The 5273-nt window shown below is 41.2% G+C and overlaps 1 non-coding gene across 1 annotated transcript; it reads right to left on the reverse strand.

Annotated features, from left to right (window-relative positions):
* Positions 1 to 103, reverse strand: LOC113457826. The gene has a single exon (XR_003378310.1). It is a non-coding gene; the product is annotated as a U6 spliceosomal RNA (small nuclear RNA).
* Positions 104 to 5273: the final 5170 nt, after the last annotated feature.

Consider the following 5273-nt stretch of genomic DNA (forward strand, 5'->3'; position numbering starts at 1 on the left):
GAAAATATGGAAAGTTTTACATATTTGCATGTCATTCTTTCACAGGAACCATCCTAATCTTCTCTGGATTGTTCCAATTTTAAAAGTCAATTTGTGCTAAGTATATGATGTAAAATAAATAAACAAACCATGATCACACATGGACAGAGTGTGCGTGTGTGTGTATAATCACACTCAAAATATATCTTAATAAACCAAGATCTTGAACATTATTGTATATTAGGATTATGTCTTTATGATTTTCATTGTGAATGGGAAACCTGGAAGGAAACTTATTGTCAAACAGATATGTGTGAAACAACCCTTCATGGGTACCAGGCACATACGTGATAGACATATATACATATAGACAAAACTCTCTCCACATAAAAGAAATAAATCCTAAAAAACACACAAAACTATTGATGTGTCTTATTTATCCATAACTGTTAGATATTTAAGATACCATATATATGTTTTCTATGTTTTAGATAGTCTCCAGAGATTTCATTTAAAATTACTTTATGAAATCATTTTCCAAGTGCTATAATAATAATAATAATAATAATAATAATAAAAAAGTGAATCTAAACTGTCAAGTTTTGAGGGAAATACAAAACATTTAAGAGATATATTTTTCATTAAGTTTTTAAAAATACTTTATCTAAAGGACTTTGTATGATACCACAAAGATTTTCTCCAAAATGGAAATGAGTAAAAATATAGTTAAAAGATTAAAATGTGTTATAGAAAGATTGCAAAAATAAAACTTAAAGAAAATAAGTATGGCTATAACTAAGTTGAGTCTAATATAAAGGTTATAAATTTTGTTTTATTTTTCTTTCTCTTGTTGTTTATTCAATCAGTTTATTAGCCATAGAAAACATCCTGCTTTATTTTTATCCTTTTATTATTTAACTTTTAAATTATTTGTGTCTTCTACATCATGCATCTCAATCCCATTCATTTCCCATCCCTTGGTATCTGCCTTCTACTCTTGCAACCTCCCCCCCCACCAATCAAATAAAATAATATTTAGGAGAAAAAAAGAAAAGCAAACTTGTCAGGGAAGCTGTGGTGTGGCACAGTGAGTCATGCAGTAAGCCCTTTTATCCATATATCTTCACTTGCAAGTGTTCACTGCAATGAATCTGGTTCAAGGCCTCTGGTTTCTGCTACACTATGAGTGCTGGGTGTTCTTCTTAAAAAATAATAAAGGCAGGGGGTGTTCTTCTTGAACACGGGGCACAGGACAGACACACACGGCGGAACAAACACAGACACGACACGGCGGCTCCCACGTGGGTCCACTTTAATGGGGGAGGGAAACACAGAAGGGCAGAGGGACGTGCAGGATACACGAGGAAAGACAAAACGAGGGGGGGAAAGCCTCGTGTGTCCCTGCCTTTTAACGGGGAGCGCAAGGGTATCTGGGGAGGATATCCCATACCTGCGCACAGGTGCGCGCACAGGTAACCATAGTCCAGGAGGAGTCTGGGAGTTGTAGTTTTTCAAAAGAACAACAGTGGTTGCTGGGATGGTCAACCCCGCCAACTCTCCCCCATCCTCACCACCAGAGCAAGCTCTGCAGCATTGCCCTGGCTCATTTGACCCTTGCAGCAATGAGCAAGGGGCGGGGTCGGCTCTCCCACCACCACACCATCAAGGGCCAGCTCCACTGTGCTGCTCAGGTAAGGTGTAGGTGCAGTTGGTGAACAACAGGGACAGTTCTGATCTTGTGACCTCAGGGCCAGCTCTTCTCTCTTAGGGGTGTGTGTAAAGGGGGGGTTGGGGGGGATAGAGAGTTAATTGTATTTGGGACATTCCTCCTAAATTACACAGTGAGGGTGTGACCTTGTTGGAGGAAGTGTGTCAGTGGGGGTGGACTTTGAGGTTGCACCATCTCCACTGCCTGCTCTCTTCCTCCTACTCACAGATTAAGATGTGAGCGCTCAGTTATTCCTGCTGCCAAACCTTCCCTCTGTCATCATCTCCTCTAATCCTCAGAAGCCAGAAACCAAAGTAAATGTTTTTTTTTTTAATAAGTTGCCTTGGTCATAGTGTTTTGCCGCAATAAAGAAGAAACTAAAACATATAGTTACATATAATGTCCTTCCTGTTTCCTTTCTGTAAATGGGTTTTGAGATAGGGCTTCTCTGTGTAACAGTTCTGGCTGTCCTGAAACTTGGTTCATAGACCCAGGCTGGCCTCGAACTCACAGAGGTCCTCCTGCCTCTGCCTCCCAAGTGCTGGGATTAAAGGAATGTGCCACCACCACCCAGTAACACCTCCTTCTTTAGGTCGGGGAAATTTTCTTCTATAAATTTGCTGAAAGTGTTTTCTGTGCTTTGATCTGGGTTTCTCCCCCTTCTTTTATTCTTATTATTTATAGGTTTGTCCTTTTCATAGTGTTTCAGATTTACTGGATTTTTTTACACCTGGATTTTTGTGTTTTTTTTCTTTTCTTTTTTGATATTTAATGTTTTCTTTGATTGAGATATCCATTTCTTCTACCTTGTATTCAAGGTATTTCTCTCTCATGTTTTATAATATGTTTGCAAGTTTTACCTCGAGATTTTTGCTTGACCTCCTAAAATTTTTATTTCCAGTTTTATTTCAGTTTAGGGTGTCTTTAGTAATTCCATGTCTACTTTCATGTCTTGACTTATTTCATTATTTTATTCCACTCTTTCTGTTTTCTCAGGCTTCATTAGGGAATTAATTCACATCCCCTCGATGGTCCTTGAACATAGTCAGCATTGCTATTTAGGGGTCCTTATCTTGTTCTTCAGGTAATTTACTTTTCTTGGGATCTACGATAGTAGGGTTACTGAGTTTTATACCTGGACTTTTTAAAAAAGTTAATTTTAATCTGCCTGGTGAAGGCATAGCGTCTTGGTTGTTCATGTTTGTGTGTTTATGCTGGTGTCTAGGCGCCTGGAATTATGATGATTGAGGAGACTCTAGGTGTGGCTATCTGATCTTGTCTTTGTTGGGTGCGAGTTCCATTCCTTGGTTTCAGTGGCCCTCTCTGGATTTCTGGGAAGTGTGGTGGCTGTGGGTTCCCCGTTAGAGGGTGCTTCTGCAGGTCAGTGGGTGGCAGCGAGGAATAGAGATTGGCTAGGAGAAAATGCTAAGAGGAGTTGTGGGAACGAGTTAGAGGCTCCTGTCCTTGCCAAGAGACAGAGTCCCCAGGGGATTGGGGGTGTAGTGGGAGAAGGGGAAGGGGTTCTTGCTAGTGGGTTGCAGTAGGAAAAAGACTATATCTGGGGAGACAGGGAGGAAAGAGCTAGGGGGATCCTGGGTCTGAATCAAGCGTTAGGGTTTCCAGTGCATGGAGTTGAGGTGGGAGGAGGGACACCAGCAAAAAGACTGCTCAAGGCCTGAGGATGAGAATTAAGAGATCTTAGCACAGGAAGCTTAGGGGAAATTACTACCTGAGTTCCAGCCAGGTGTGGCCTCCCTGTGTCCCAGGTAGAAAGTATTTCTAGGTATCAGAGGCTGACACAAAGGAATAAAGATGGACCAAAAGGGAGGGGTTGGAGGGTCGCAATGGAAGAGCTAACTGGGTCCCCACTAAGAGGTGGTGCCTCCAGGGAAAGCAGCGGGGTCTTCATTCTTAAGCAAACATAACAAAATTCCACCTAGAGATAACAAACAAACAAATAAAAACAAAAAAGTGAAAAGAAATGCTTAAAATCAGGGGGAATAATTGTATTTATGACATGTATCAATACCTGAAATGTTAAGAAAGAAACAAAAAGGAATCCAGAAGGAAAATAGGCAAAAGAGTAAAACAAGATCTTCACATAAGAGAGAACTCAGATGGCCAATAACTAGATGTGGGGGGAGTAACGCTGGGAGCTGGAGATAACCCAGGAGTTGAGAGGGCTTACTACAGCCAGTTGTGGTGGCGCACAACTTTAATCCCAGTACTTGGAAGGCAGAGGCAGACGGATGTCTGAGTTCAAGGCCAGCCTGGTCTATGAGCTAGTTCTAAGACAGCCAGGGCTACAGATAGTTTCCAGTGTCCATATAATGGCTGACAAACACTTATAACTCTAGTTCCAGGGGATCCAACATCTCCTGGCCTCTGCAAGCTCTTAAACACACATAATATACGATGAAATCATGCAGGCAAACACACATACATTAATTAATAAAGGTAAGTTTTTTAAATGAAGTAACCTCACAACTTATTGTGAATATGTAAATAAATACAGCAAATACTAACAATACTAAAGACGTAGCACAGAGTACTTACTATATAACATAGACAGTTTTAAATGTTGTTACTGTATGAACTGCAGGTTTATAAAATGATCCTCTATGACAGTGGTTCTCAACACTCCTAATGCTGTGACCCTTTAATACAGTTCCTCATGGTGTGGTGACCCCCCCCCCATAATAAAATTATTTTCGTTGCTACTCCATAGCTGTAATTTTGCTGCTGTTATGGATGGCAATGTAAATATCTGATATGCAGATGGCCTTAGGTGGCCCCTGTGAAAGGGTCATTTGACCCCTCCCAAAAGGGTTGAGACTCACAGGTTGAAAACTGTTGCACTAGGATAGTGATAAGGCAAGACAAGAGCACTATTCACTGATAGACACCAAATTGTACCCCGAAGTGAAGTTGGTAGTATAAGAATGAAAATGTGGTGTATGAGCCTTTGGACTGACTTGTGGGAAGAAGATGGAAGAGTTTTGAACTATGGGTTAGAAAACCCTTGAATGCCGTGAGCAGAGTTTCATAGGCCATTGTGATAGGAGCTTAGAAATCAAAAATACTGAGAGACATGTGGACTCTGGAGCGTCTGGCTTCTGAGCTTTCCGGTAGGAACAAACACATTAACAGGAATTGTGATAAGGGCTATTCATCTGAATTTGGCCAGGAATTTGGCCTTATCTGTCTATATCTTGAGAACCTTGGTGAAGCTGAATTTAAAGATGGTGGACTAATTCACTTGGCAGAGGAAATTTCAAGGCAGGCTGGTACTCAGGCAGCTATAGTTGATAAACAGAGCTGGACTGTAGAGACCTCCTGTGCTGTACTGGGAGATGGGCAAAGATGGAGAATGTAAGGTTGAGGGTCTCATAGAAGTTACCTGATGTGTGGGCTAGTTTTATGTCAACTTGACCCAAGATAAAGCCATCTGAGAGGAAGGAACCTCAATGAAGAAAATGTCTTCATAAGATCAGGCTGTAGGCAAACCTGTAGGGCATTTTCCTGTGATTGATGGAGGAGGTGCCATCCCTAGGCTGGTGGTCCTGGATTCTCTAAGAAAGCAGGC

The sequence above is a fragment of the Microtus ochrogaster genome, linkage group LG7_11, assembly GCF_000317375.1.
Source record: "Microtus ochrogaster isolate Prairie Vole_2 linkage group LG7_11, MicOch1.0, whole genome shotgun sequence".
In the NCBI taxonomy this organism is placed as follows: Eukaryota; Metazoa; Chordata; class Mammalia; order Rodentia; family Cricetidae; genus Microtus; species Microtus ochrogaster.